This window comes from Triticum aestivum, chromosome 4D (assembly GCF_018294505.1).
Source record: "Triticum aestivum cultivar Chinese Spring chromosome 4D, IWGSC CS RefSeq v2.1, whole genome shotgun sequence".
NCBI lineage: Eukaryota > Viridiplantae > Streptophyta > Magnoliopsida > Poales > Poaceae > Triticum > Triticum aestivum.
The window spans coordinates 437,528,115-437,543,786 of NC_057805.1; positions in this window are offsets into that span (position 1 = coordinate 437,528,115).

Below are 15,672 nucleotides of genomic sequence, written 5' to 3' on the forward strand. Positions count from 1 at the left end.
GCCGCACTAAGCTTTGCTCCTCGACCCTACTGTCTCGGCGTGCAGCCGCATCGCGCTGTGCGGCTAATTAATTAAGGTATTCTTTTCGTGAGTGGCTAAATTTAGGTATTCAATTCCTAAGTGTAGTGTTGTACTAGTACTCTGCGTGTAAATTGACTGGCCATTAATTATTGTCATAGCATGTCTGGATAACAACATGGAGCGCCCTCAGTAATTATTAAAATGAAACCTTATGATTTATGCACGCATCTTTGGACAGCAGTTAATCCGTGTATTAATGTTGTTGTTTTGTTTTTAATTACCATTCGTGTGCTGCAGATGGAACGATATCGATGGATGAAGAATCGGAAAACCGCAGATTTTATCGGTGGCGTGACAGTGTTCATGAATTTGGCTGAAAGTACAAAGAGGAGAATTGGTGATGTGGATTACATCCTGTGTCCATGTACTGATTGTGCCAACACAGAGTCACATGAAGTTGCAGATGTCCAGATGCACTTAGTCTTTAGGGGATTCATGGATGGATATACATGTTGGACCAGACACGGTGAAGAGGAGTGTTGGAAATATGCCCTAGAGGCAATAATAAAATGGTTATTATTATATTTCCTTGTTCATGCTATAATTGTATTAACCGGAGACCGTAATACATGTGTGAATACGTAGACCACAACATGTCCCTAGTGAGCCTCTAGTTGACTAGCTCGTTGATCAATAGATGGTTATGGTTTCCTGACCATGGACATTGGATGTCGTTGATAACGGTATCACATCATTAGGAGAATGATGTGATGGACAAGACCCAATCTTAAGCATAGCACAAGATCGTGTAGTTTGTTCGCTAGAGCTTTTCTAATGTCAAGTATCATTTCCTTAGACTATGAGATTGTGCAACTCCCGGATACCGTAGGAACGCTTTGGATGTATCAAACGTCACAACGTAACTGGGTGACTATAAAGGTGCACTACAGGTATCTCTGAAAGTGTCTGTTGGGTTGGCACGAATCAAGACTGGGATTCGTCACTCCATATGACGGAGAGGTATCTCTGGGCCCACTCGGTAATGCATCATCATAATGAGCTCAGTGTGACTAAGGAGTTAGTCACGGGATCATGCGTTACGGAATGAGTAAAGAGACTTGCCGGCAACGAGATTGAACAAGGTATAGGGATACCGACGATCGAATCTCGGGCAAGTAACATACTGATAAACAAAGGGAATTGTATACTGGATTGATTGAATCCCCGACATCGTGGTTCATCCGATGAGATCATCGTGGAACATGTGGGAGCCAACATGGGTATCCAGATCCCGCTGTTGGTTATTGGTCGGAGAACGTCTCGGTCATGTCTGCATGGTTCCCGAACCCGTAGGGTCTACACACTTAAGGTTCGGTGACGCTAGAGTTGTTATGGGAAATAGTATGTGGTTACCGAAAGTTGTTTGGAGTTCCGGATGAGATCCCAGACATGACGAGGAACTCCGGAATGGTTCGGAGGTGAAGATCGATATATTGGACGAAGGGTATTGGAGTCCTGAATTGTTCCGGGGGTACCGGGTGACGACCAGCGTGTCCGAAAGGGGTTTCGGAGGCCCCAGCAAGCGTTCGGGGGCCTTATGGGCCAAGGGGAGGGGGCACATCAGCCCACTAAGGGGCTGTGCGCCCCTCCCACCCCATCTCATGTAACGTGGAGAGGTGGGGGCGCATCCCCTAGGGCAGCCACCCCTCCCGGCTTGGGGGGCAAGTTTCCTAGGGGTGGGGGCGCCCAAACCCATCTAGGGTTTCCCCTGTGGCCGCCGCTCCTCCCCTAGGGAACCCTAGGGTGCCTCCTCCTCCCCCCTTCCCCCTATATATAGTGAGGGAGAGAGAGGGCAGCCGCACCCCTTCCCCTGGCGCAGCCCTCTCCTCCTCCAACTCCTCCTCCTCCTCCGTAGTGCTTAGCAAAGCTCTGCCGGAGAACCACGAGCTCCATCGCCACCACGCCGTCGTGCTACTGGAGTTCTCCCTCAACTTCTCCTCTCCCCTTGCTGGATCAAGAAGGAGGAGACGTCCCCGGGCTGTACGTGTGTTGAACACGGAGGCGCCGTCCGTTCGGCGCTAGATCGGATCTTCCGTGATTTGAATCGCCGCGAGTATGACTCCATCAACCGCGTTCTTGTAACGCTTCCGCTTAGCGATCTTCAAGGGTATGAAGATGCACTCCCTCACTCTCGTTTCTAGCATCTCCTAGATTGATCTTGGTGACACGTAGGAAAATTTTGAATTATTACTACGTTCCCCAATAGTGGCATCATGAGCTAGGTCTATGCGTAGAGTCTATGCACAAGTAGAACACAAAGTAGTTGTGGGCGATGATTTGTTCAATTTTCTTACCGTTACTAGTCTTATCTTGGTTCGGCGGCATTGTGGGATGAAGCGGCCCGGACCGACCTTACACGTACTCTTACGTGAGACAGGTTGCACCGACTGACATGCACTTGATGCATAAGGTGGCTAGCGGGTGTCTGTCTCTCCCACTTTAGTTGGATCGGATTCGATGAAGAGGGTCCTTATGAAGGGTAAATAGCAATTGGCATATCACCGTTGTGGCTTTTGCGTAGGTAAGAAACGTTCTTGCTAGAAACCCATAGCAGCCACGTAAAACATGCAACAACAATTAGAGGACGTCTAACTTGTTTTTGCAGGGTATGCTATGTGATGTGATATGGCCAAAAGTTTGTGATGAATTATATATATATATATATATATATACATATAGGGTTTTTATCATTTATGCCACTAGTTATGTCCCACTACTCAGTTTTACCATTAGAACTTACAACTACTCAAAAATGCCATCAATTCGTGAGATGCTTGCTCAAAAATGCCATTAGATATCTAAAAAATGCCATCGTTCCGTTAGATGTTTGCTCAAAAATGTCATTAGACATTGTTATTTTCACGTCAAACTCATTAACCATGTTATATGACAAAAATAAGCCTAGACCCACATGTCAGTTTTCTCTATCTCACAACGATAGGTGTGGCCCCACTCGTCAGGAGTAACCAAGCGAATAATTTTACAGGAAAATAAGAACGATGTTGGGTTCAAGTGGGCCCCATACTTTATTGTAGTGAGATAGAGGGAGAGCTGACATGCTGGTTCATAGGTATTTATGTCATTATAACATGACAAAAGAGATTTGATATCACAATAATGATGTCTAGTGGCATTTTTGAGCATGTGTCTAATGAAGCGATGGCATTTTTGAGCAGTTGAAATTCCTAGTGGCAAAACTGAGTAGTGTGACACAACCGGTGGCATAAATGATAAAAACCCATACATATATATATATATATATATATATATATATATGTGATGTATGAGATTGATCATGTTCTTGTAATAGGAATCACGACTTGCATGTCGATGAGTATGACAACCGGTAGGAGCCATAGGAGTTGTCTTAATTTATTGTATGACCTGCGTGTCAATGAAAAACGCCATGTAATTACTTTACTTTATTGCTAACCGTTAGACATAGTAGTAGAAGTAATAGTTGGTGAGACAACTTCATGAAGACACGATGATGGAGATCATAATGATGGAGATCATGGTGTCATGCCGGTAACGAAGGTGATCATGCCGCGCCTCAAAGATGGAGATCAAAGGCGCAAGATGATATTGGCCATATCATGTCACTTTATGATTTGCATGTGATGTTTGTGATGTTTAAATCTTATTTGTTTAGAACGACGGTAGCATAAATAAGATGATCCCTCACTAAAATTTCAAGAAAAGTGTCCCCCCTAACTGTGCACCCTTGCGAAGGTTCGTTGTTTCGAAGCACCACGTGATGATCGGGTGTGATAGATTCTAACGTTCGCATACATAGGGTGTAAGCCAGATTTACACATGCAAAACACTTAGGTTGACTTGACAAGCCTAGCATGTACAGACATGGCCTCAGAACACAAGAGACCGAAAGGTCGAACATGAGTCGTATAGTAGATGCGATCAACATGGAGATGTTCACCGTTGATGACTAGTCCGTCTCACGTGACGATCGGACACAGCCTAGTCGATTCGGATCATGTATCACTTAGATGACTAGAGGGATGTCTATCTGAGTGGGAGTTCATTAAATAATTTGATTAGATGAACTTAATTATCATGAACCTAGTCTAAATTGTCTTTGCAAATTATGTTGTGGATTAATAGCTCGCGCTTTAGCTCCTTATTTTTAATACGTTCCTAGAGAAAGACTAAGTTGAAAGATATTGTAAGCAATTGTGCGGACTAGGGTCGTAGTCTGAGGATTGTCCTCACTGCTACATAGAAGGCTTCTGTCCTTGATGCACCGCTCGGTGTGCCAACCCCTCTAGCGTCGTCTGTGGATGTTGTGAACATCTGGCAGACATGTTCTGATGACTACTTGATAGTTTAGTGCGCCATGCTTTACGGCTTAGAATCAGGGCTCCAAAGGATTTTGAACGCCATGGAACATATGAGATGTTCCAAGAGCTGAAATTGGTATTTCAAGCTCATGCCCGTGTTGAGAGGTTTGAGACCTCTGACAAGATCTTTGCCTACAAGATGGAGGAGAATAGCTCAACCAGTGAGCATGTGCTCAGAATGTCTGGGTACTTCAATCGCTTGAATCAGGTGGGAGATGATCTTCCAGATAAGAGAGTGATTGACAAAGTTCTCCAGTCACTATCACCAAGCTACTAGAGTTTCGTGATGAACTATAACATGCAAGGGAAGATGATCCCGGAGCTGTTCGTCGTGCTTAAGGCCATGAAGGTAGAAATCAAGAAGGAGCATCAAGTGTTGATGGTTAACAAGACCACTGGTTTCAAGAAGGGAAAGGGCAAGAAGGGAAACTTCATGAATGGCAAGCCAGTTGCCGCTCCAGTGAAGAAACCCAAAGAACCCAAACCCGAGACTAAGTGCTTCTATTAGAGGAACGGTCACTGGTAGCGGAACTGCCTGAAATACTTGGTAGATAAGAAGGCTGGCAACTTCAACAAAAGTATATTTGATATATGATGTGTACCTTGCTAGTACTCCTAGTAGCACCTGGGTATTAGATACCGGTTCAGTTGCTATGATTGGTAACTCGAAACAAAAGCTACAGAATAAACGGAGACTAGCTAAGGGTGAGGTGACGATGTGTGTTGGAAGTGTTTCCAAGATTGATGTGATCACCATCGCACGCTCCCTCTACCTTCGAGATTAGTGTTGAACCTAGAGAAATGTTGTTTGCATTGGTGTCTGCGTTGAGCATGAACATGATTCGATCATGTTTATTGCAATACGGTTATTCATTTAAGTCAGAGAATAATGGTTATTCTGTTTACATGAATAATACCGTCTATGGTCATGCACCCAATGTGAATGGTTTATTGAATCTCGGTCGTAGTGATACACATGTTCATAACATTGATGCCAAAAGATGTAGAGTTGATAATGATAATACCACTTTCTTGTGGCACTGCCGCTTAGGTCATATTGGTGTAAAACGCATGAAGAACCTCCATGCTAATGGACTTTTGAAGTCACTTGATTTTGAATCACCTGACACATGCGAACCATGCCTCATAGGCAAGATGACTAAAACTCTATTTTCTGGAACAATGGAATGGGCAAGTGACTTGTTGGAAATCACACATGCTGATGTGTGCGGTCCGATGAGTGTTGACGCACGCAGTGGATATCATTATTTTCTCACCTTCACCGATGAATTGAGTAGCTATGGGTATATTTACTTAATAAAGCATAAGTCTGAAACGTTTGAAAAGTTCAAGCAATTTCAGAGTGAAGTTGAGAATCATCGTAACAAGAAGATCAAGTTCCTATGATCTGATCAAGGGAAAAGTATCTGAGTTATGAGTTTGGCAATCACTAAAGACTAGGTGGAATAGTTTCACATTTGACGCCACCTGAAACACCATAGCGTAATGGTGTGTCCGAGCGTCGTAATCGCACCCTATTGGATATGGTGCGATCTATGATGTCTCTTACCGATCTACCGCTATCATTTTGGGGTTATGCATTAGAGACAATTACATTCACTTTAAATAGGGCACCATCTAAGTCCGTGGAGACGACACCGTATGAACTATGGTTTGGCAAGAAACCTAAGTTGTTGTTTCTTAAGGTTTGGGGCTACGATGCTTATGCCGATAGGCTTCGGCCAGAAAAGCTCGAACCCAACGCGGAAAATTGTGTCTTCATAGAATACCCAAACAATACGATTGGGTATAACTTCTATCTCAGATCTGAGGGCAAATTGTTTGTCGCTATGAATAGGTCCTTTCTCGAGAAAGAGTTTCTCTCGAAAGAATTGAGTGGGAGGAAGATAGAACTTGATGTGGTTGTTGAACCTTCACTTCAATCAGAGAGTAGCGTAGCACAGAAAGATGTTTCTGTGGCACTTGCCTCAGTTGAAGAGAAAGCTAATGATGATGATCATGGAGCTTCATATCAAGTTACTATCAAACCTCGTAGGTCGACAAGGGTGTGTACAACTTCGGAGTGGAAACCCTGTCTTAAAGGTCATGTTGTTGGACAACGATGAACCTATGAGCTATGGAGAAGCGATGGTGGGCCCACATTCCAACAAATGGCTAAAAGCCATGAAATCCGAGATAGGATCCATGTATGAGAACAAAGTATGGACTTTGGTGGACTTGCCCGATGATCGACAAGCCATTGAGAATAAATGGATCTTTAAGAAGAAGACACGCTGATGGTAATGTCACCATTTATGAAGCTCGACTTGTCTCAAAGAAGTTTTCGACAAGTTCAAGGAGTTGACTGTGATGAGACTTTCTCAATCACAGCAATGCTAAAGTCTGTTAAAATCATGTTAGCAGTTGCTGCATTTTCATTTACGGAATCTGGCAGATGGATGTCAAAACAAAGTTTCCTTGACGGTTTCCGTGAGGAAAGGATGTATGTGATACAACCAGAAGGTTTTGTCAATCCTAAGGATGCTAAAAGGTATGCAAACTCCAGCGATCCTTCTATGGGCTGGAGCAAGCATCTCGGAGTTGGAACATACGCTTTGATGAGGTGATCAAAGTTTTTGGGTTTATACAAAGTTTGCAAGAAACTTGTATTCACAAGAAAGTGAGTGGGAGCACTACGACATTTCTGATAAGTATATGTGGATGACATATTGTTGATCGGAAATGATGTAGAATTTCTGGAAAGCATAAAGGGTTGTTTGAATGGAGTTTTTCAAAGGAAGACCTGTGTAAAACTGCTTACATGTTGGGTATCAAGATCTATAGAGATAGGTCAAGACGCCTGATAAGACTTTCACAGAGCACATACCTTGACATGATTTTGAAGGAGTTCAAAATGGATTAGTCAAAGAAGGAGTTCTTGCCTGAGTTGTAAGGTGTGAAGTTAAGACTTGAAGCTCTACCACGGCAGAAGAAAGAGAAAGGACGAAGGTCGTCCCCTATTCCTTGGCAATAGGCTCTATTCGATATGCCATGCTGTGTACCACACCTGAGATATGCCTTGCCATGAGTCTGGCAACGGGGGGTACAAAAGTGATCCAGGAATGGATAATTAGACAGCGGTCAAAATTGTCCTTAGAGGAATAAGGAAATGTTTCTCGGTTTTGGAGGTGATAAAGAGTTCGGCGTAAAGGGTTACGTCGATGCAAGCTTTAACACCTATCCGGATGACTCTGAGTAGCAAACCGGATACGTATAGTGGAGCAACCATTTGGAATAGCTCCAAGTGGAGCATGGTAGCAACATCTGCAATATGAAATAGAGATTTGCGAAGTACACACGGATCTGAATGTTGCAGACCCGTTGACTAAAAAACCTCTCTCACAAGCATAACATGATCAATCCCCAGAACTCATTGAGTCTTAATCACATGGTGATGTGAACTAGATTATTGACTCTAGTAAACTCTTTGGGTGTTGGTCACATGGCGATGTGAACTATGGGTGTTCGATTCATCACAATGTAACTAGATTATTGACTCTAGTGCAAGTGGGAGACTGTTGGAAATATGCCCTAGAGGCAATAATAAAATGGTTATTATTATATTTCCTTGTTCATGATAATTGTCTATTTCCTTGTTCATGATAATTGTCTATTAACCGGAGACCGTAATACATGTGTGAATACGTAGACCACAACATGTCCCTAGTGAGCCTCTAGTTGACTAGCTCGTTGATCAATAGATGGTTATGGTTTCCTGACCATGGACATTGGATGTCGTTGATAACGGGATCACATCATTAGGAGAATGATGTGATGGACAAGACCCAATCTTAAGCATAGCACAAGATCATGTAGTTCGTTCGCTAGAGCTTTCCTAATGTCAAGTATCATTTCCTTAGACCATGAGATTGTGCAACTCCCGGATATCGTAGGAATGCTTTGGGTGTATCAAACGTCACAACGTAACTGGGTGACTATAAAGGTGCACTACAGGTATCTCCAAAAGTGTCTGTTGGGTTGGCACGAATCAAGACTGGGATTTGACACTCCATATGACGGAGAGGTATCTCTGGGACCACTCGGTAATGCATCATCATAATGAGCTCAGTATGACTAAGGAGTTAGTCACGGGATCATGCGTTACGGAACGAGTAAGGAGACTTGCCGGAAATGAGATTGAACAAGACATAGGGATACCGACGATCGAATCTCGGGCAAGTAACATACTGATAAACAAAGGGAATTGTATACGGGATTGATTGAATCCCCGACATCGTGGTTCATCCGATGAGATCATCTTGGAACATGTGGGAGCCAACATGGGTATCCAGATCCCGCTGTTGGTTATTGGCCGAAGAACGTCTCGGTCATGTCTGCATGGTTCCCGAACCCGTAGGGTCTACACACTTAAGGTTCGGTGACGCTAGAGTTGTTATGGGAAATAGTATGTGGTTACTGAAGGTTGTTCAGAGTCCCGGATGAGATCCCGGACATGACTAGGAACTCCGGAATGGTCCGGAGGTGAAGATCTATATATTGGACGAAGGGTATTGGAGTCCGGAATTGTTCCGGGGGTACCGGGTGACGACCAACGTGTCCGAAAGGGGTTTCGGAGGCCCCGGCAAGCGTTGCGGGGCCTTATGGGCCAAGGGGAGGGGGCACATCAGCCCACTAAGGGGCTGTGCGCCCCTCCCACCCCATCTCACATAACGTGGAGAGGTGGGGGCGCCTCCCCTAGGGCAGCCACCCCTCCCGGCTTGGGGGGCAAGTTTCCTAGGGATGGGGACGCCCAAACCCATCTAGGGTTTCCCCTGTGGCCGCTGCTCCTCCCCTAGGGAACCCTAGGGCGCCTCCTCCTCCCCCTTCCCCCTATATATAGTGAGGGGGAGAGAGAGGGCAGCCGCACCCCTTCCCCTGGCGCAGCCCTCTCCTCCTCCAACTCCTCCTCCTCCGTAGTGCTTAGCGAAGCTCTGCCGGAGAACCACGAGCTCCATCGCCACCACACCGTCGTGCTGCTGGAGTTCTCCCTCAACTTCTCCTCTCCCCTTGCTGGATCAAGAAGGAGGAGACCTCCCAGGGCTGTACGTGTGTTGAACACGGAGGCGCCGTCCATTCGGCGCTAGATCGGATCTTCCGCGATTTGAATCGCCGCGAGTACGACTCCATCAACCGCGTTCTTGTAACGCTTCCGCTTAGCGATCTTCAAGGGTATGAAGATGCACTCCCTCACTCTCGTTGCTAGCATCTCCTAGATTGATCTTGGTGACACGTAGGAAAATTTTGAATTATTACTACGTTCCTCAACAAGGAGGTCATGGATGAAGATACCTAGGGCAGCGAGATGCCAAACCCCGATTAGTGTCACATGGATGTTGAATCTAACATCGGGGCAGAGGCGTCAAGCTACCAATGGAACACCGGAAAGCCGAAATGCCCACTGGAAAACCAAGACGTCAACGTAGATGACGACGATCTTGATATGCCAGATTTTGCTGCTATGATTGCAGATTTCGAGGGCCCAGATAAGCATATGATTGAAGGAAATATGGCCTAGAGGCAATAATAAAGTTATTATTTATTTCCTTATATCATGATAAATGTTTATTATTCATGCTAGAATTGTATTAACCGGAAACATAATACATGTGTGAATACATAGACAAACAGAGTGTCACTAGTATGCCTCTACTTGACTAGCTCGTTGATCAAAGATGGTTAAGTTTCCTAGCCATTGGCATGGGTTGTCATTTGATTAACGGGATCACATCATTAGGAGAATGATGTGATTGACTTGACCCATTTCGTTAGCTTAGCACTCGATCGTTTAGTATGTTGCTATTGCTTTCTTCATGACTTATACATGTTCCTATGACTATGAGATTATGCAACTCCCGTTTACCGGAGGAACACTTTGTGTGCTACCAAACGTCATAACGTAACTGGGTGATTATAAAGGTGCTCTACAGGTGTCTCCGAAGGTACTTGTTGGGTTGGCGTATTTCGAGATTAGGATTTGTCACTCTGATTGTCGGAGAGGTATCTCTGGGCCCACTCGGTAATGCACATCACTTAAGCCTTGCAAGCCGGCCGCACCTCCCCCCTTGCTCCTTTATATACGGGGGCAGGGGGGCACCCCAAGGACACAACAATTGATCGTTTGATCTTTTAGCCGTGTGCGGTGCCCCCCTCCACCATAGTCCACCTCGATAATACTGTAGCGGTGCTTAGGCGAAGCCCTGCGTCGGTAGAACATCATCATCGTCACCACGCCGTCGTGCTGACGAAACTCTCCCTCAACACTCGGCTGGATCAGAGTTTGAGGGACGTCATCGGGCTGAATGTGTGCTGAACTCGGAGGTGTCGTGCATTCGGTACTGGATCGGTCGGATCATGAAGACATACGACTACATCAACCGCGTTGTGCTAACGCTTCCGCTTTCGGTCTACGAGGGTACATGGAGAACACTCTCCCCTCTTGTTGCTATGCATCACCATGATCTTGCGTGTGCGTAGGAAAATTTTGAAATTACTACGTTCCCCAACAGTGGCATCCGAGCCAGGTTTTATGCGTTGATGTTATATGCACGAGTAGAACACAAGTGAGTTGTGGGCGATATAAGTCATACTGCTTACCAGCATGTCATACTTTGGTTCGGCGGTATTGTTGGATGAAGCGGCCCAGACCGACATTACGCGTACGCTTATGCGATACTGGTTCTACCGACGTGCTTTGCACAAAGGTGGCTGGCGGGTGTCAGTTTCTCTAACTTTAGTTGAACCGAGTGTGGCTACGCCCGGTCCTTGCGAAGGTTAAAACAGCACCAACTTTACAAACTATCATTGTGGTTTTGATGCGTAGGTAAGAACGGTTCTTGCTAAGCCCGTAGCAGCCACGTAAAACTTGCAACAACAAAGTAGAGGACGTCTAACTTATTTTTGCAGGGCATGTTGTGATGTGATATGGTCAAGACATGATGCTAAATTTTATTGTATGAGATGATCATGTTTTGTAACCGAGTTATCGGCAACTGGCAGGAGCCATATGGTTGTCGCTTTATTGTATGCAATGCAATCGCCCTGTAATGCTTTACTTTATCACTAAGCGCTAGCAATAGTCATAGAAGCATAAGATTGGCGAGACGACAACGATGCTATGATGGAGATCAAGGTGTCGCGCCGGTGACGATGGTGATCATGACGGTGCTTCGGAGATGGAGATCACAAGCACAAGATGATGATGGCCATATCATATCACTTATATTGATTACATGTGATGTTTATCTTTTATGCATCTTATCTTGCTTTGTTTCATGGTAGCATTATAAGATGATCCCTCACTAAATTATCAAAGTATAAATGTTCTCCCTGAGTATGCACCGTTGCGAAAGTTCTTCGTGTTGAGACACCACGTGATGATCAGGTGTGATAGGCTCTACGTTAAAATACAACGGGTGCAAAACAGTTGCACACGCGGAATACTCAGGTTAAGCTTGACGAGCCTAGCATATAACAGATATGGCCTCGGAACACGGAGACCGAAAGGTCGAGCGTGAATCATATAGTAGATATGATCACCATAGTGATGTTCACCGTTGAAACTACTCCATCTCACGTGATGATCGGACATGGTTTAGTTGATATGGATCACGTGATCACTTAGAGGATTAGAGGGATGTCTATCTAAGTGGGAGTTCTTAAATAATATGATTAATTGAACTTAAATTTATCATGAACTTAGTACCTGATAGTATCTTGCTTGTCTATGTTGATTGTAGATAGATGGCCCGTGCTGTTGTTCTGTTGAATTTTAATGCGTTCCTTGAGAAAGCAAAGTTGAAAGATGATGGTAGCAATTACACGGACTGGGTCCGTAACTTGAGGATTATCCTCATTGCTGCACAGAAGAATTACGTCCTGGAAGCACCGCTGGGTGCCAGGCCTGCTGCTGAAGCAACTGACGACGTTAAGAATGTCTGGCAGAGCAAAGCTGATGACTACTCGATAGTTCAATGTGCCATGCTTTACGGCTTAGAACCGGGACTTCAACGACGTTTTGAACGTCATGGAGCATATGAGATGTTCCAGGAGTTGAAGTTAATATTTCAAGCAAATGCCCGGATTGAGAGAAATGAAGTCTCCAATAAGTTCTACAGCTGCAAGATGGAGGAGAATAGTTCTGTCAGTGAGCATAAACTCAAAATGTCTGGGTATAATAATCACTTGATTCAACTGGGAGTTAATCTTCCGGATGATAGCGTCATTGACAGAATTCTCCAATTACTGCCACCAAGCTACAAGAGCTTCGTGATGAACTATAACATGCAAGGGATGTATAAGACGATTCCCGAGCTCTTCGCAATGCTAAAGGCTGCGGAGGTAGAAATCAAAAAGGAGCATCAAGTGTTGATGGTCAATAAGACCACCAGTTTCAAGAAAAAAGGCAAAGGGAAGAAGAAGGGGAACTTCAAGAAGAACAGCAAGCAAGTTGCTGCTCAGGAGAAGAAACCCAAGTCTGGACCTAGGCCTGAGACTGAGTGCTTCTACTGCAAGCAGACTGGTCACTGGAAGCGGAACTGCCCCAAGTATTTGGCGGATAAGAAGGATGGCAAGGTGAACAAAGGTATATGTGATATACATGTTATTGATGTGTACCTTACTAAAGCTCGCAGTAGCACCTGGGTATTTGATACTGGTTCTGTTGCTAATATTTGCAACTCAAAACAGGGGCTACGGATTAAGCGAAGATTGGCTAAGGACGAGGTGACGATGCGCGTGGGAAATGGTTCCAAAGTCGATGTGATCGCGGTCGGCACGCTACCTCTACATCTACCTTCGGGATTAGTTTTAGACCTAAATAATTGTTATTTGGTGCCAGCGTTAAGCATGAACATTATATCTGGATCTTGTTTGATGCGAGACGGTTATTCATTTAAATCAGAGAATAATGGTTGTTCTATTTATATGAGTAATATCTTTTATGGTCATGCACCCTTGAAGAGTGGTCTATTTTTGTTGAATCTCGATAGTAGTGATACACATATTCATAATATTGAAGCCAAAAGATGCAGAGTTGATAATGATAGTGCAACTTATTTGTGGCACTGCCGTTTAGGTCATATCGGTGTAAAGCGCATGAAGAAACTCCATACTGATGGACTTTTGGAACCACTTGATTATGAATCACTTGGTACTTGCGAACCGTGCCTCATGGGCAAGATGACTAAAACGCCGTTCTCCGGAACTATGGAGAGAGCAACATATTTGTTGGAAATCATACATACAAATGTATGTGGTCCGATGAATGTTGAGGCTGTGGCGGATATCGTTATTTTCTCACCTTCACAGATGATTTAAGCAGATATGGGTATATCTACTTAATGAAACATAAGTCTGAAACATTTGAAAAGTTCAAAGAATTTCAGAGTGAAGTTGAAAATCATCGTAACAAGAAAATAAAGTTTATACCATCTGATCGTGGAGGAGAATATTTGAGTTATGAGTTTGGTCTTCATTTGAAACAATGCGGAATAGTTTCGCAACTCACGCCACCCGGAACACCACAGCGTAATGGTGTGTCCGAACGTCGTAATCGTACTTTACAAGATATGGTGTGATCTATGATGTCTCTTAATGATTTACCGCTATCGTTTTGGGGTTATTCTTTAGAGACGGCTGCATTCACGATAAATAGGGCACCATCGAAATCCGTTTAGACGACGCCTTACGAACTATGGTTTGGCTAGAAACAAAAGTTGTCGTTTCTTAAAGTTTGGGGCTGCGATGCTTATGTGAAAAAGCTTCAACCTGATAAGCTCGAACCCAAATCGGAGAAATGTGTCTTCATAAGATACCCAAAGGAGACTGTTGGGTATACCTTCTATCACATATCCGAAGGCAAGACTTTTGTTGCTAAATTCGGAATCTTTCTGGAGAAGGAGTTTCTCTCGAAAGAAGTGAATGGGAGGAAAGTAGAACTTGATGAGGTAATTGTACCTGCTCCCTTATTGGAAAGTAGTTCATCGCAGAAACCGGTTTCTGCGACGCCTACACCAATTAGTGAGGAAGTTAATGATGATGATGATGGAATTTCAGATCAAGTTGTTACTGAACCTCGTAGGTCAACCAGAGTAAGATCCGCACCAGAGTGGTACGGTAATCCTGTTCTGGAGGTTATGTTACTAGACCATGACGAACCTACGAACTATGAAGAAGCGATGGTGAGCCCAGATTCCGCAAAATGGCTTGAGGCCATGAGATCTGAGATGGGATCCATGTATGAGAACAAAGTGTGGACTTTGGTTGACTTGCCCGATGATCGGCAAGCCATCGAGAATAAATGGATCTTCAAGAAGAAGACTGACGCTGACGGTAATGTTACTGTTTATAAAGCTCGACTTGTTGCAAAAGGTTTTTGACAAGTTCAAGGGATTGACTACGATGAGACCTTCTCACCCGTAGCGATGCTTAAGTCTGTCCGAATCATGTTAGCAATTGCCGCATTTTATGATTATGAAATTTGGCAAATGGATGTCAAAACTGCATTCCTGAATGGATTTCTAGAAGAAGAGTTGTATATGATGCAACCAAAAGGTTTTGTCGATCCAAAGGGAGCTAACAAAGTGTGCAAGCTCCAGCGATCCATTTATGGACTGGTGCAAGCCTCTCGGAGTTGGAATAAATGCTTTGATAGTGTGATCAAAGCATTTGGTTTTGTACATACTTTTGGAGAAGCCTGTATTTACAAGAAAGTGAGTGGGAGCTCTGTAGCATTTCTGATATTATATGTGGATGACATATTGCTGATTGGAAATGATATAGAATTTCTGAATAGCATAAAGGGATACTTGAATAAGAGTTTTTCAATGAAAGACCTCGGTGAAGCTGCGTATATATTGGGCATCAAGATCTATAGAGATAGATCAAGACGCTTAATTGGACTTTCACAAAGCACATACCTTGACAAAATTTTGAAGAAGTTCAAAATGGATCAAGCAAAGAAAGGGTTCTTGCCTGTGTTACAAGGTGTGAAGTTGAGTAAGACTCAATGCCCGACCACTGCAGAAGATAGAGAGAAAATGAAAGATGTTCCCTATGCTTCAGCCATAGGCTCTATCATGTATGCAATGCTGTGTACCAGACCTGATGTGTGCCTTGCTATAAGTCTAGCAGGGAGGTACCAAAGTAATCCATGAGTGGATCACTGGCCAGCGGT